The sequence below is a fragment of the Carettochelys insculpta genome, chromosome 2 (assembly GCF_033958435.1).
Source record: "Carettochelys insculpta isolate YL-2023 chromosome 2, ASM3395843v1, whole genome shotgun sequence".
NCBI classification, from domain to species: Eukaryota; Metazoa; Chordata; order Testudines; family Carettochelyidae; genus Carettochelys; species Carettochelys insculpta.
The window spans coordinates 12,289,706-12,307,020 of NC_134138.1; the positions used below are offsets into that span (position 1 = coordinate 12,289,706).

Below are 17,315 nucleotides of genomic sequence, written 5' to 3' on the forward strand. Positions count from 1 at the left end.
GAGTACACTGCTGTAGTAGGGCATCTTTCCCAGAACAGTACTCAGACATCCAATCTTCTTCCTTTGATGTTAATCACCTTGGCCGTGTGTGTGTGCTCTCTTTGGACAGCAGTATAAACCCTGCAGTTAGCTGACACTACGGACCTCAGAGAGCCCCCAACAACCACAAACGAAGTAAGGTACAAAGGCGCTGGAACCAGGTTTTATTGTCATTGACATATGGCCTCCAACTCCCCCAGATACCTACATTAGGTGTCTACAGTTTCATGTTGGTGCTTTCATACACCGCAACAATGGCTTTAGTATATTTTCAGGAGGTCAGAGTGCCCCACTTGTGTCCCCTAAACTGTGCGGTACATTCAGCATGACATACACTTTCATACTCAGGTACAAACAAGTTACATACACATTACATATCCAGGTACAACCCCTTCATTGTAATATACCGATATCCCCAAATGTAACTAGACCTACCCATTAACTGGGAGGATAGTGGTGGTACCATCAAAACACTATCCATCATGTTGACATTACGACCTGTTCCTGAACTTGGGTCAGAATGTACCTGGTGCTAAGCTGTTACCTATAGGGAGGGTAGGGGGATGCATGGTGCCAAACAGGATGTGTTTATGTGTATCACTGAGCAACTGGTGCTCGGTGGTTCTAGGTGTTTTATGAACTTTTAGACCCTGTGACTTATCAGCCCTGTTTCTTGCTGCATTCCTGTGAGCAGAATCTACCTAGCTCAGTTTTTGCTTTAACACTTCATTGTTCAGGCTTGAGGCCTTTAGCTTTGCAGTATGTTAACAAAGCATTGACTAGTATCACAGAGGCAGCCATGTTAGTCTGTATCTTTGAGAACAACAAGAAGTCCTGTGGTGCCTTAAAGACTTTACCCACGAAACCTTATGCTCCAAAATATCAGTTAGTCTGTAAGGTGCCACAGGACTTCTTGTTGTCTCAAAACATTGACTGTTGTTCTAGGACTTAGCCTTACACCAAGCCTGATTGTCAGGCCCTCATTACTATAACTGTGATAGCAACACCAATCAACTGGGAATGCTGCTATTTACTTTATTATCCTCTTCCAAGTAGGCAAGTATCTCTGTTTCCCTTAGCACAAACAGTCTGCTAACATTTCATGTGACAAAACTGTTTTTGAAGCGAAACTCCCTTGAAGTTGGAAGCTAGGAGTACAGTATTCAATATTTCACTTTTTGTTTCTGCCACAGAAAATCTGTGACTATGGAATCTGCTGCCAGCAGAAAAACCCCCTGGCAAATGTCACACTAACAACATCCTCTGAACATAGCAAAAGGTGAACTTAAAAGAAGCTGCTAGTTCAGCATTCTGGGTGTGTCTATACGTGCACAGTGTTTCGAAAAGACCAGCCCTCTTTCAGAGGAACGAAGGGAGCGTCTACACGTGCCATGCGCTCTTTCAATGTGAAATCGAAGGAACGCAGCCCAGACATCAAAAGCTGGACCCCGATCCCACATGGGAAAAGCACCACCCATCGAAAAATGGCATCGAAAGAAGGCACATGTAGACACACCACAGCCCATTCTTTCGAAAGAGGAGTCCTCCACGACAGCGCCTAGTCTGAACACGGAGATGCCCTGCCCCGCCAAGTGGAGCTCTATGACCTGTGCGTCCAGCCTCTCTTAAAGCCACACGGACCCAGAAACCCCGTGGCAGGAAGCTGAGAGCCGGCAAGCTGTGAAAGCATGAGCTCCAGGCAGCACACCCTCTCAGCCACCCCTGACAACAACTATAGGCACATGGCCAGTGCCTGGCAGTCTCCTGAGCCCCAGGGCCCCCCATCAGAGCCCCCACAGGGTTCCCAAGGGTCCGTCCCTGAAAAAAAGAAAAGGGTCCCCTCCTGGACAGACCGTGAACTCAGAGACCTCCTGGGCCTCTGGAGGGAAGAGTAGGTCCTCTGGGAGACAGAGGTTAAGCGGAAGAAAGCTGCTCCCTTTGCCCACCTCGCCCGGGAACTGACCAGACAAGGCCATCCGGAGCGGAACCCGGAGCAAGTCCAGAGGAAAGTTAAGGAGCTCCAGTAGGGCTATGCCCGGGTCTGGGATGAGGCTGGGCGCTCAGGGGCAGGCCCCTCCACCTGTCCCTACTATAGGGAGCTCCACAGCATCCTGGAGCCTTGGAACAGCTCCCCACTGAAAGTGGTCCTGGACAGCTCGGCAGACCAGCCCAAGCCGGAGGAGCTGCAGAAGCCAGGACCAGCCAGCCCAGGCCAGGGGGCAGACACCAGCCAGGACTGGTCCAGCGAGGAGACCGACCTCATAATCGATGTCCCCTCAGTCGTCCAGCCGTGCCACGGGGAGCCAGGCGTCCCTGGAGATCCTCGAGGTCCCCTCCAGTAAGTGCACAGTGGGGCCAGCACCCCTGCAGGCAGGGCGGGGGTAGCACCCCTGCCAGTGGACCAGGCATAGGCCCAGAGGCCCAGAGCCACACACCCCGGCTGGCCACAGCCCCGAAAACACCCTCTGCACCTGCCAGTGCCACCCAGCACCTGGACCCATGGACAGTTCCAGGCACCCAGTTGCCCAATGGGATGCCCGTGGTCCAGCCCACAGCCGGGGGGAGGGGAAGCCCATATGCACTTGATGCCACAGGTATGCCATGCCCACCATGGCCAAACCCTGGGGGAGTCGGGGGAGGTGGGGCCTCAGGGGTCAGGATCCTGGGGGGAATAGAGGATGAGGTTCTGCTCAGAGACTGACATTCTATCCATCACCCTGACCAGCCCATGTAGAAGTCCATGAACCAGCCTTTGTGGTCCACCAGGGCCTGGGGGACCACCGAGTGGTAGCCCTTCTGGTTGATATAGCGGCCGGCGCTGTGTGGTAGGACACGGATGGGGATGTACATCCCGTCCAGGGCACCAAAGCAGTTCAGGAACCCCAATGAGGAGAAACCCTCAACGATGGCGTCCAGGTCCCTGACGCAGACAAGTCGGTGCAGAAGCATGGCGTTCAGAGCACAGACAACCTGCAGGGAGGAAGGCCATGCACTCTTGTGAGGGTGTGGCGGGGTGTTCCCAGCTGGCAACCCTCTCCCACCGCCCCCAGCCAGCGACACCCCTCCCAACCCTCCCGGCCAGCGACCCCAGAGGGGTCCCTGTGACCATGGGCCCCCTCCCCCCTTCCCATGTTGGGAGTGTGCCCCAGGCCAGGCTTACCTCCATGAGCACTGCTCTGACAGTGGCCTTGCCCACCCTGAACTGGTGGCCCACTGAGCAGTAGGAGTCTGGGGTGGCCAGTTTCCATACCACAATTGCGACTCGCTTCTCGATGGGAAGCGCAGGCCACATGGTGGTTTCCTGATGCCTCAATGCAGGTGCCATCCAGTGACACAGCTCCTGGAAGTGTCCCGGCTCATCCGAAAGTTCCGGAGCCAGGTGACATCATCCCACTGCCCCAGAACCAGTCGCTCCCACCAGTCCGTGCTGCTGGGGTGGCTCCACAGGTGCTGGGGTGCCAGGGGGTGGGGTGCAGGCTGGGCATGCTCTGTGTCCTCAGGGGGGCTGTTCTGTCTCCCAAGGAGGAGGGGTCGGCTGCGGTGACCATGCAGACGATGTGGGCAACAGTGCCCACAATGTCCGCATCCAGTGCGAGGAGCAGGGTGTTGTCGGCCATGGTGCTGCTGCGCTGGGGTCCTGCGTTGCTCCTGGCAGCTCGGCAGGCCTTGGCTAATGCAGGGCTGGGGAGGTGAAGGGGGGCCCTCTAAGGCGACGGCTGGCTGCGGGCTCCGGAAGGGCTTGGCGGCCATGCAACCCCGTCCGCAGCATCTCCACCTCCCTTCTTTCGAAAGAGGGCTTGTACACATGTGGATGCTCTCTTTCAAAATAATGGAACAGGGTCTTCAAAAGCGTGGGTTGGAACTGTGATCCGCCTTTGCCGTGTGGTCATGGTCTTTCGCAAGACAGTACATTGATTTCTGAATTTCGATTTTGCTCTTTCGATGGTGGGCTCCCGTGTCGGCACAGCCTCTGTCAGATGTCTGCAACCAAATTCTACTTTGTCCATTTCTTGATTTTAGATTCTCAGATGTTCCCCATGAGTGAAATGCAATTATGAATAATGATAATTAAATCTCCCCACATCCTCTGTGAGGGAGGCCAGTACTATTGTCACCCATTTACAAATGGGGGAGCAGGGTAGAGCGACTTGTCCCAGGTTTCCCAGGAAGATAGTGGCAACAATAGAATCCTGATCTCCTTGCTCCCATCCTGTAGTTTATCCACAAGACCAGAGGTCCACAACCAAAATTGCTAAGAACCACTTTTTCAAATTTGGTTACAAAATCAGTACTTCAAGAGCCGGAATGCATGTGAATACGAGACGTCCTTAATAAATAATGTCAAACCGTACTTTTTGTAACCCTCATTTTAAGAACAGCGCACCCACAATGATTTGTACCAGTTCAAAATTTCAAGTTATTTTCACCCCTGGATTGCAGAGCAAATGAGGAAAACTCTGCACTGGGGTACAGGCTGTTAAGCAGGAAGGAACAATGTTTGCATCAACCTGCAACCCACCCTGAACAATGATCTTTCACTCTCACAGACCTTGGAAGGCAGGCCTGTCCTTGCCTATAGACAGCCTGCCAACCTTAAACAAATCCTCACCAGCCAATACAAATCACAAACCAGTGACTCTAGGCCTGGAACCAGCCCCTGAAACAGTCCTCGCTGCCAACTCTGCTCACATATCGACACCAGTGACATCATCACAGGACCTAACACCAACTATACCATCAGGGGCTCCTTTACCTGCACATCTACTAATATAATATATGTCATCATGTGCCAGCAATGCCCCACTGCAATTTAGATTGGCCAAACTGGACGGTCTCTCTGTAAAAGAATAAATGGGCATAAATCAGACATCAGGAATGGTAATGTACAGAAGCCTGTGGGAGAAAACTTCAGTCTCCCTGGACACTCAAGCTGCGTCTACACGTGCACGCTACTTCGAAGTAGCGGCACCAACTTCGACGTTAGGCTGCGAGACGTCGAAGTCGCTAACCTCATGAGGAGATAGGAATAGCGCCCTACTTCGACGTTCAACGCCGAAGTAGGGACCGTGTAGACGATCCGCGTCCCGCAACGTCGAAATTGCTGGGTCCTCCATGGCGGCCATCAGCTGGGGGGTTGAGAGATGCTCTCTCTCCAGCCCCTGCGGGGCTCTATGGTCACCGTGGGCAGCAGCCCTTAGCCCAGGGCTTCTGGCTGCTTCTGCGGCAGCTGGGGATCTATGCTGCAGGCACAGGGTCTGCAACCAGTTCTCAGCTCTGTGTATCTTGTGTTGTTTAGTGCAACTGTGTCTGGGAGGGGCCCTTTAAGGGAGCGGCTGGCTGTTGAGTCCGCCCTGTGACCCTGTCTGCAGCTGTGCCTGGCATCCCTATTTCGATGTGTGCTACTTTGACGTGTAGACGTTCCCTCGCTGCGCCTATTTCGATGTTGGGCTGAGCAACGTCGAAGTTGAACATCGACGTTGCCGGCCCTGGAGGACGTGTAGATGTTATTCATCGAAATAGACTATTTCGATGTTGGCTGCACATGTAGACGTAGCCTCAGTTGCAGATTTAAGGGTGACAGTCCTGAAAAAAAAAATTTCAAAAATCAAATGGAGAGACAAATCTCTGAGCTGCAATTTATTTGCAAATTTGACTCCATTAACCATGGATTAAAATACCCCTCTGAAACCACTCCCCAACTCATGCATCTGATGAAGCGGGTCTTTGCCCATGAAAGCTTATGCTCCAAAATATGCTAGTCTATAAGGTGCCACAAGACTTCTTGTTGTTCTCGAACCTCCACACCAGTGTTTCTCAACCTTTTTTAATAAAGTACCACTTTTTAAAAACAGAATTGTAAGTATTCTCAGCCCCTCCCACTTTAATCCAATCCCCCTTCTCCTCCAGAGCCAGGCACCCCCATTTCCCTCCTCTCTGCTGTAATCCAAAACCAGCGACTCACTGGAGCTGCTGCCATCACCATCACTGCTGTCACACACTTCTCCCTTGAAGGCTGTGGCCACACTTGGCCAAAACAAATCAAAGAACAAATCATGTCAAACCAACCTAATAGCTTTCTTTGATAGGATAACGAGCCTTATGGATAAGGGAGAAGCAGTGGACATGGTATACCTAGTTTTTAGTAAGGCATTTGATACGGTCTTGCATGATATTCTTATCAATAAACTAGGCAAATACAACTTAGATGGAGCTAAAAGGTGGGTGCAAAAGTGGCTGGATAACCATCCTCAGAGAGTAGTTATCAATGGTTCTCAATCCTGCTGGAAAGGTATAACAAGTGAGGTTCCGCAGGGGTCTGTCTTGGGACCGGTTCTGTTCAATATTTTCATCAATGATTTAGATATTGGCATAGAAAGTACGCTTATTACGTTTGCAGATGATACCAAGCTAGGAAGGGTTGCAACTGCTTTGGAGGATAGGCTCAAAATTTAAAATGATCTGGACAAATTGGAGAAATGGTCTGAGGTAAACAGGATGAAGTTTAATAAAGACAAATGCAAAGTGCTCCACTTAGGAAGGAACAATCAGTTTCACACATACAGAATGGGAAGCAACTGTCTAGGAAGGAGTATGGCAGAAAGGGATCTAGGAGTTATAGTGGACCACAAGTTAAATATGATTCTGGGATGCATTAACAGCTGTGTTGTGAACAAGACATGAGAAGTGATTCTTCCCCTCTACTCTGCGCTGATTAGGCCTCAGTTGGAGTATTGTGTCCAGTTCTGGGTGCTGCATTTCAAGAAAGATGTGGAGAAATTGGAAAGGGTCCAGAAAAGAGCAACAAGAATGGTCAAAGGTTTAGAGAACATGACCTATGAAGAAAGGCTGAAAGAATTGGGCTTGTTTAGTTTGGAAAAATGAAGATTAAGTGGGGACATGATAGTGGTTTTCAATTATCTAAAAGGGTGTCGTAAGGAGGAGGGAGAAAATTTGTTCTTCTTGGCCTCTGAGGATAAAACAAGAAGCAATGGGCTTAAACTGCAGCAAGGGAGGCTTAGGTTGGACATTAGGAAAAAGTTCCTAACTGTCAGGGTGGTCAAACACTGGAATAAATTGCCTAGGGAGGTTGTGGAATCTCCATCTCTGGAGATATTTAAGAACAGGTTAGATAAATGTCTATCGGGGTGGTTTAGACAGTACTTGGTCCTGCCATGAGGGCAGGGGGCTGGACTTGATGGCCTCTCAAGGCCCCTTCCAGTCCTAGCATTCTATGATTCTATGAAAACTTTGAAATGGCCATGCAAATGGCCATTTTGAAGATTATTAATGAGGCACTGAATTCAATATTCAGCACCTCATTAGCATTAGGACACTTTCGGCTGTGGTGCTTCGAAAGCGCCGCTTTCCAACTCTCATGGCTTGGCACAGGTACACGGGGGTCCTTTTCGAAAGGACCCCGCACTTTCTGAAATCCTCTTATTCCTCTCAGCTGAGGAGAACAAGGGGATTTTGAAAGGTGTGGAGTCCTTTCAAAAAGGACCCCCGTGTAGCTGCGCTGAGCCGCAAGCGTTCGAAAGCAGCACTGTTGAAGCACCACAGCCGAAAGTGTCCTAATGCTAATGAGGCGCTGAATATTCAGTTCAGCGCCTCATTAGTAATCTTCAAAATGACCATTTGTGTGGCCATTTCGAAGTTTTGGACAAGTGTGGCCACAGCCAAAGTGTTGGGATGGGAGGCTCCCTCAGCGCCGAGCTTTTTATTATGCAAAAAGCCACATGCAGTTCGGGCGCATGTACCCCCCAGACTTCTCTCGCATCCCAGGGTTAGCAACTTTCCAGCAGAGTGTGGAGCACACCTGAGGCAAGCTCTATGGCCAGGCCTTGCCCAAGGGAGTCTTGTCAGAGTGGCGCAGTAAAGAGCCACAGAGGAGTCAGCAGCAGCAGTGTCTGGAGCTGCAAATGACTCCTTAAAGAGATGCATGCAGCTCCGAAGCCACAAATTGCCGACCCCTGCACAAGACAATCCTTCCTCACATTAAGATCTGTAAATTCTTGGTTTAGGCCTCAACTTTTATCTCACCGCTGCCATTATTTGCTCCATCTCCAGAACTAGTACCCATTCAAAGGTAGCTGCTGAAGCTTCTCCGAAAGTGCATCTACCAAGATTCCCAAGTTCCTTCCTTCATTCTGGCCCAGAATGGCTGTGTGTTTTTGCTACATCATTTAAAGTTTCTCAAATGTCTCTTACTTCTTCCTATGCTTTCTGACAAACACAGTTTCTCTTTCTGCTGTCCCTAATCACACTGAGAGTTTGAAAGCTCAGACTGAGAGTTTTGAAAGACAAACACACAGAAGAAGTGTTCTTTTGAAAGTAAAGCAAAAAAATGTGGTGCTCCTTTCAAAATCGCTCTTCCTTTCACGGTTCAGGAAAAGCGCCCCCTTTCAAAAGCTTCTTTCAAAAGAAAATGTGTGTAGATACACCACAGGTCCTTTTTTTTGAAAGAGCTATCCACATGGGGCCTGATTATTCGATCCCTGGCTTGTTGTTTCAAAAGAATGAGGAATGTGTGGATGCTCCTTTTGAAAGAATAGATCACTCTTTTGATCCGCTTTTTTGTGTGTGGATGCACTCTTTCGAAAGAAGTTATTTCAAAAGAGATCTTCTGGATGACCTTCTTTCAAAAGATCTCTGTAGTGTAGATGTAGTCTTTGTATCCATACTAGAGTAGGAGTTCTCTGACTTCTACACAATGTCTTAATGGTAAGAGAGCCTTAGGACTTTTCTCCTCACATTTTTGATTACCCCAAATCCCGATGGCAACAACAGCAACTACTTTGATGGCCAAAAAGTATTTGCTGCATTTTTAGAAGCTGAAACAAGGAAGAAAGAGCCAGAATGATGTGACCAGCCAGCTTTCTGCCGACCACTGTGAAGTGCTCCATGGGACAAAGTTTGAGAACTGCTACGTTACAGAACTAAATCACTGGGAACAGATCTTATTTGGCACTGGTGAGGCCACACCTGGGTACTGCATCTAGTTCTGGGGGCCCCAGTATAGAAAGGATGTGGACAGTTTGGAGAAGACCCAGTGGAGGGCAACCAGAACAATTAGGCGGCTGGAGCACATGACATATGAGGAGAGCCTGAGGGATTTCAGGTTATTTAGTTTGCAGAAGAGAAGAGTGAGCAGGATTTGATAGCAGTCCTCAACTTCCTGAAGGGGGGGCTCTAAAGAGGATGGAGAGAAGCTGTTCTCAGTGGTGACAGATAGCAGAACGAGGAGCAAGGGTCTCAAGCTGCAGTAGGCAAGGTCTAGGATGGATATTAGGAAAAACTGTTTCGCCAGGAGGGTGGTGAAGCACTGGAGTGTGTTACCTGGAGAGGTGGTGGAATCTCCATCCCTATTGGTTTTTAAGTCCCAGCTTGTCAAAGTCCTGGCTGAGGTGATTTAGTTAGAGATGGTCCTGCTTTAGGCGAGGGGCTGGACTTGATGACCTCCTGAGGTCCCTTCCAGCCCTAGGAGTCTATGATTCTGTGGAATGGGTGGGATTGCACCAGTTCCAGTGGCAACCCACACTGGGTCACTATTGCCCTGTGTCTACACAGCACCTTAATTAAGCATGGCAGGTCTGCACTGCACCCCCTTCCCTCAGTGTGTGTGGGATGACCTTGATCATGCCACTTCATTGCTCTTAACCCCCATTTCCCCTCCATAAAAAGAGACTAATAACACTTTCCAACTTCACAGGGAGGTTTTGGGGCTTTTCCCCCTAATGCATGAAGATGTTTGGAGATCTTTTGAGGACAGAAGCTACTGAAGCAGGAGGTACTAGTATTAAAATAAAATGTGGACCAATTCAAGCAAAATGAGTCCATGTTGGTACCTGCCATGTGGTGAGGGTGAACGTAAAATGCCTTGAGGATAATACAGTGATATCCCTGTTTGAAAGACATTGGCTTCACAATTCTGGCCCAGGTCAGCTTTGCCCAGCTGCATGAAACAGTATTTCTTTCAGCACAGTTACATGAAAAACAAGTGACCCTGCCCCACATCACAGAAAGAGAGGAAGGTGTATATCTATCGCCCATCAGAGAGAACAGAAACGATGCAACAGGCACGAAGTCAACAAGTGTTTCGGTTTCTGTACAAGTCTTTCCTGGAAGTTTTTCACGTGGCACAGGCCACCCCTTTGGAACGGCTTGACTGCAGCCCTAGTTCTGATTCTCTTTTGCTCAGCTGTTTGGTTTTCATCTGTACTCATGCTGTCGACACAAAGCCTCTAAGCCTTGTTCATCTGATCTGCCTCACAAAAAGGACAACAAAGTAGGTGAATCTGCTAAGTTTGCTGTTTCCTCCTGCTTGAGGAGAAAATGACTCATTCAAACAGTTTACAGAGAGAGAGAATTTTCTGGAGACCGCAAGAAGACTTCCTTTGGGCTACGCTCCCCCTGAAACAAACAAACCCATTGCCACAGACTTTATTATGAAATGTGCACATCTGCATTTTCTTGAGTTTTGCAAGAACTTAATAATATCTTCCACGGTTTCAGGAGAGGAAGGTTATTGCTGGACTAACCCCAATATTCTGCCTAAACGGATTTTGTACTCTGATTTTTGTACAAATACTGCACGTAACTGTGTGTGTAACTGCTCTCTACGGCCCTCTCTGACTTCTACCGAATGAGTCACTTAGAGTTAGGCAATGTCTTGCAGTAACTTGCTGAATGAGGGTTTGTGAGCCAAACTCCAGATGGCCCTTCTGTGTGTGAGCATGTAGGAAAGCAGATGGCCAAAAGAACAGCTAGTGTGAGGGCTCATCTGAATCCTGATTGATTCCAACTGCACTGGGCGAATGCTCAGCAGCCACTTTGGCTCTTCACACATGTGAAGAAGCTACAGCCTGGGGCCTGGTTAAAGAAACTGTGATTTTTTTTCTTTTAGCATGGGCCCTCCTAAGCTACGACCATGAGCCTTCTGCTCAGAGTCCTGCTGCTCTGGGTCAAGCCAATTTGCTTCGGGAAGCCCCAAGCTCCCTGGAGCACATCTACAGGTGATACACAGTTCTGGCAAGAGCTGGCTGAGCTGCAGTAAAAGCCAGCAGGGAGCTATTCAAAGAGCTGGCAGGTGCCCAGGTAGTAATATGACAGTACCTGTAAGAAATTTTAAGTTATTTCCACTTCTGAACACACCATTACAAGGGATTGTGAGAAAAATATGAGCACAAAATTATACAGCATTCAAATTGTCAGTGTGTGACTGCTTTAGGGTAGAACCCAACACCAGGTAGAAATTTGGCCCTATACATTTTAGGAGATGTAGTTTACTGAAGGGGAAGAAAAGAGCCACCACTATCAGCAGGCAGGAGTCAATAGAGCTTGGAAGAGCTGTATCATATCCTGCCACCTGCTTAATTAACGGACTGCCTCCTGGGTTCTGATTCTGGAGTCTTCACGGTGTCTGGGGTTTCTGCTCCCACATAACTCGGGCTCTACCAAATTCAGGGTCAACTTTGTGGTCAGAGGATTGTAAAATTCATAAACTGAACAATTTCAGCTATTTAAGTCTGAAATTTCAATGTTGTAATTATAGGGATCCTGACCCAAAAAGGAGGAGTAGGAAAGTTGAAGTGCTGCTAGGCTTACTTCTGCACTGATGCTGCAGGTGGCATTGCCTTCAGAGCTGGACAGCTGGAGAACAGCAGCTCCAGGCCAGGAGTGCAGGTCTGAAGGTAGAGCCTCTTCCAGGAGCTGGGCAAGAGTAGTGTTGGCATGGCAGGGTACTGCCGCCCTTAGTTCTGGGCTGCTGCCTGAGGAGCTGGGCCTAAGCAGCTGTCACTATCCACTGGATAACCCTTATTTTTGTGCTGCTATTGTGGACAGGGACTTTCAGGGCTGGGTTTCTGGCCAACAACCACCAGTCTCTTGCCACCCAGTTCTGAAGGCAACAGAGAAGTAAAATTGGCAATATTGCAAACCCCTAAAATAACCTTTTGACCACCCCCAAACCTCCTCTTTGGTCAGGACCCGCAGTTTGAGAAACTCTGGGCTCCTGAGTAAAATCTGTGCAGAATAGGGGTGAAGCACACAAAAGACCTTATTTCACAGAGAGAGAGAGAGACCAGATTTCAACGGCCTATGACACATTTATTCATGGCTAGGAATTGGTTGGGGCCCTGGAAGGAGTGGAGGGAGTGAGGTCCCAACCCCGCCAAAAAAGATTGTTTTCAGGGACAGGGGTGAAGGTAACAACCTTTCTCACAGGCACTCTCCTATTGCAACCTGGGGCTCTGCCAGCTTTTTAAATAGCTCTCTGCTAGCTTTTGCCACAGCTCAGCCAGCCATTGCTGGAGCTGTGTGCCAGGGTGCACGCACTTACTTTTACTTCTGTTCAGAGAGCTTCAGAAGGAGAGGCTCCACTGAAGCCCTCCTTGTACAGAGGATAAAGGATACATTTATTTTCATACCCACGGTTCAAAGCAAGGGGATATCCGGGAACCAACACCACAAACGTCGCCAGAGAACAATGGTGACTCTACAAACATAAAGGGTATTTTCTGATTCCCAAATTGTCACTGGCTCCAGACAAACCTTGTTTTGATTTTGGAACCAGGCACATTTGACAATGTCACTTATTCAGGGTGAATGAGACAGTCCCATACTAAAGCAGTGAGCACAGTGTAAGAACTGAGACAGGAAAAATCTGACTCATAGCTACATTTAACGGCTAGAATCTGGCACAGTTCCAAATGTCTTCAAAGCAGGAGTATTTTCATCATGCAAAGACAAGTACTTTGGCCATTTTTGGATGTTTTGGTGCCTCTCAATTTCTTTTTTCTGAAACAAAGTGACTTCTGCATCAAAATTACATCAGCATCAAATGTTTTCACACTGAGGCAACATCTACAGCACCCAGAAGACTGACCTGCTCAGGATCGCTCTTCCGGGGTTTGATTTTGCACACCTGGGGGAGATTCGTAAAATCAGCCTAGCAGGCATTGGCAGTTGACCCCTGTCCTCCTCATGAAAGGTCAGTGTGATTTCTCTCCCCTCAACTTTCCTTGGTGAGGACGGCCAGGTAACTCAATTGCAGACAAATCGATTCTAACTACTTAGTTGCCATAGCTAGAATTGCATATCTATAATCGACTTACCTGCCTAGTGCAGACCAAGCTTCAGACGAGTCTTGCTCTGGGATTAGCCCACGTTGGAAAGCTCATTGTTGGTTCATCACCCACTTGACAAAGCCATGACTCCAAAGACACCATGGAAAAGGAGGGATACACGAGGCAGCTCAGAGGAAGAATCAGTGTTGCTAGGGGTGCTGGTTTAGTCACTTCTTGGGGACATCAGTAGAGAGAAAATGCAATTGATTTCACAGTGCAATACATAAATGCTGAGCGGTTACCGCTTTCATTGCCACACAGCTCTAGGAAGGATACCACACCTGTGATGGACTCCTTTCAGGAAGGAAGCTCTCCTCGCTAGCCTGTGGGGATTTCCCCAGCATGCGAAGAGCTGAGATGATGTCTGAGATTCCTGAAATATTTCCAGCTGCTGGAAACAAGATGATTCATCACTCTCACTATAAAGCTGCAAGGGACCACACCAAAGTGAGAGCGCGTGATCAGCTGAACGTACATACCACTCCTCTTCCTACCACTCCTCCATGACAAAGGACTGCACTGAACATCTGAGCCAATCTCTGCCCCACCCCCAAACTAAAATCACACATGAGTTATCTTGGTGGTTTTAACAGGGCAACAGGCCCCTGACGTGAAATCAGGCCCAGTGCTCCTGTTCCAGGCCAGGTGCCCCACTGCTCTGGTGTGAAGAGGAAGGAAGTGCTGCCCCAGGAGATATAAACGGAAGACAGCCCAAGAACTCAGAGGGCAGCAAGAGCTGAGGAGAGCTGAGCTGGCCTGACGGCTTCAGGGACGGGATGTCCCTGAAAGACACAGGGGGAAGAGTTTCCTGGGACCAGTGGAGCCAGATAGGCTGGTGAAAGCAGAAGGCAGCTAAGACAGGAGCAGGGGCCACCCACCATCATTCCCAGGCCAAAAAGCCATAGTGGAAGACGGCTGAAGGCTGACAGCAGCGGAGCGAGATACCTGCTGGTTCTCTGAGCCACAGATCTGAAGCCCCAGGGCTGAAGGCTGAGGAATGATGGAGGGACAAGCCCCTGAGGTCTAGGTCAGAGCTGGAACTGTGCCTGGCAATGAAACAGGGGCAGAGAAGCACCCCACCTGCGATGACTTGCGTAGGTGCCAGAGCTGTACTTGGTGTTTTGATGGACTATGCAGGCTTGAAAGAGTGACTAGTGTTTGGACTGCGCTGGGGAAATTGCACTGTGGTCGTGGGCCCGTTCTGTTAGAAATTAAGGCCACAGTGGGCTATTTATGCTCTGAAAGGTTCTGTAGGATTACAAGGGGCTGTGATGGGGTGTACCAACCCTGCACTGGGGCTGAGATGATTAACCTTGTTCGCCTGGCCAAGGAGGCCCTGCCCCACACTCCTGCTGGGCTGAGGCCAGGTATAAAGGACTGTAGAGCAACTTGGCTGGGGCTGGCTGCCAGCAGGGTAGGAGTTGTCATAGGAGCGCCTCAGGAGGATCTGCCAATGGAGCAAGAGGAGGAAGCCCGTTTGGAGGGACATGCCAAGGAGGCCTGCCTGGTAAGGAAGTAGCCCAGGGTGGGGAGTTGCACACCAGGAGAGCCATGTGTTCCAGAGGGATTCCATGCTGAGCTAATGGTGGACCAATCCACCTTTGGCAGGGCCCTGGGTTGGGACCAGGTGGAGAGGGGGAGCCCAAGTCCCCCTACTCCATCAACCCCAGGAAGGGAATGCCACCCATTGCTAGTGACTCTGGCTGCTAGGCAACACTGTCTTGTGGGAAGAGAGCATTGTTATTGGCTCTGGCTGCTAGGCAACACTGCCCTGCAGCAGGGGCACAGTTACATTGGCTCTGGCTGCTAGGCCATGTTACCCTTCAGGAAGAGAGTATTGACATTGGCTCTGGCCACTAGGCAATGCTGCCCTGCAGGAAGGGAGCATTGACATTTGCTCTGGCTTCGAGATCATGCTATCCCGCCAGAAGGGGGCACTGATAATAACTCTGGCTGCGGGGCCATGATGCCCTGTGGGAAGGAAGCACTGACATTGACTCCGGCCAATTGAGTGCACATGGGATGATTACCCTAAGGGGCATCAGAGGCCATCACCCACCCCTGAGAGGGGTGGGCATGCTGGCCCCATGCCAGGGACCCTGGAAGGAAGGGGAAACTGAGGCAAGCACTACCACCTGCTGTGGTGCTCCAGGTTGTACAGCCTTACGGCATGTTGTGGACATTGTGGGCAGGTGCTCAGCCCCTGGGGGGTGGGGATAGAGGCAAGGGATCATTTGCAGGCCCACAGCCTTATGTGGGAGGAGGTGTCACGGGGGTTATTGTCCAACACGAAACATCCCACCAGGATGACTGTGGTGCGAGGGCCAGAGAGAAGGGCCACTTTCATATGACGTTCCTAGACACCAGGCTGCGTATCTGGGTTCCATACCAGCAATGTTGGGGTGAACGTCTCAGTATCAGTGTCTGTTTCTTACAGGCGGTTTCCAATGTTCTTCCACAGGCACTTAAGGACTCAAGAAGCCATTCAGGCCCCAGCTGGTCAGAGCACTGACTTCAGAGGAGCTCCTTGGGTTGACACAGATGTGAAAGCCCACAAACTTCAGTTGAAGTGGGCAGTTCAGCCCCCCTCCCTCCTGAGACTTGCTGTAAGGGCGTGAGGCACCACCATGCTACGTCCTTGCTCTGCTGAAAGGGGAGTTCTGCTGAGCACCAGGTTAATGAAATCTGTCAAGAAATTGTTGTTGAATGACTAGGTCAGGCCATGTAATTACACCCGGTTCTGTGGATGGTAACATGAGAACAGCTGCCATCTGCTGCCTGATTGCATGAATTGCACTGGCTTTTCATAGTCGGGACAGCAACTCTTTGGGCTCGTCTACACGAGCCCCACCCCCACCCCCTTTCAAAGGGGGCATGTAAACGATCCAGGTTGGTGAATAGGAATGAGGTGCTGTGCTGCATATGCAGCACCTCATTAGCATAACTCTCCCCACTCCAACTTAAAGTTGTTAACTACGAAGTACCGGCAAGCAGGATAGCCGTGGGCACTTCAAAGTTCCCTTACTCCCAACACGTTTTGGGTGTGATGGTCATTACAGTGCCTGTGACTAGGCATACCCTGTGGGAGGGCGGTGGAGGGGAACAGAGGTTCTGAGCCAGGGTAAGAAAAGTTTAGAGGGTGTTTGCTCCTCAGGTGAGGCCTCTGACTGTTGAGTGTGGTCATCTTTTGCTTTTTTTGCTCTGGCAAGTCCTGGCACAAATTAAGTATTAGCTGTTCACGATATTCCCTCTAATTTTTTTCCACCTGTGAGCAGATTTTTGTCTGTCCGTGTACAGAATAATCTTTTTTCTGTGCACTGAAGGATGTGCGAATGTGTGCCACCATTAGAAACTCAAATCTAGCTGTGGGTGCTCTACTAATCCTCTGGGCAGCATCTGAATCTCTCTTGAGCAGCTGCACAAACACATAGCTAACAACAGGGGTGCACAAAGTGGGTGGTCCACCCCCCTCAGGGGATATGAAATGTCTTAATAGGGGCACAGTACAATCAGCCTCCCCTCCTGCAGATCTGCTGGCTCCCCTCCTCGTCCCCACCATTGCCAAGGGAGTGCAGTGCGTAACTTACAGGAGACCACTGCTCGCTTCTTGGTCACTGGACAGGCTGCCGGGGGGAGGGGGGACACTAATTGCAGGGACAAAAAGTGAGGCCCAGCATGAAAGGTTTTTTCACCCCCACTATACTGTATGCTCCTAAATTGACCCCGCCCCCTTTGGATCCCCAGTTAATATCTGCTACTCATTGCCACTAGATAGGACTAATCTTGGAGCTTACTAGGACTCAGAAAAGGGTTAAATATTTACATGGATTGCATTACAATTCAGTGTGTGCTGTTCTCATAATGGGGGGTACAAAAATATGGTTTGACATTATTTATGGAGGAGATCTCATATTCACGTGCATTGCGGCTCTTGAAGTATTGATTTTGTAACCGAATTTGAAAAAATGGCTCTTCTTACTATTTCGGTTGCAGACCTCTGCCCTAGCAAAGCCGCCACAGGCAGGGCTGTAGGGACCTTCAGCCTTATTCTGAGTTCCATCAGCCAAGCACTCCACTGAAAAGTTCAGTTGCAATCATGAGGACTTTTCTCATTCCGCTGATGAACCAGCGAGGTGAGTGCACACCCACCCT

General features: G+C 49.7%; 1 long non-coding RNA gene across 1 annotated transcript in view; it reads right to left on the reverse strand.

The window, feature by feature from the left end:
• The window catches only part of LOC142008470 (uncharacterized), a 59,012-nt gene extending 45,751 nt beyond the window's left edge, over positions 1-13,261 (reverse strand). The window contains exon 1 of the long non-coding RNA XR_012644154.1: positions 13,152-13,261. This is a non-coding gene — a long non-coding RNA (uncharacterized LOC142008470). The remainder of the gene's footprint in view (positions 1-13,151) is intronic.
• Between the last annotated feature and the right edge of the window lie 4,054 nt (positions 13,262-17,315).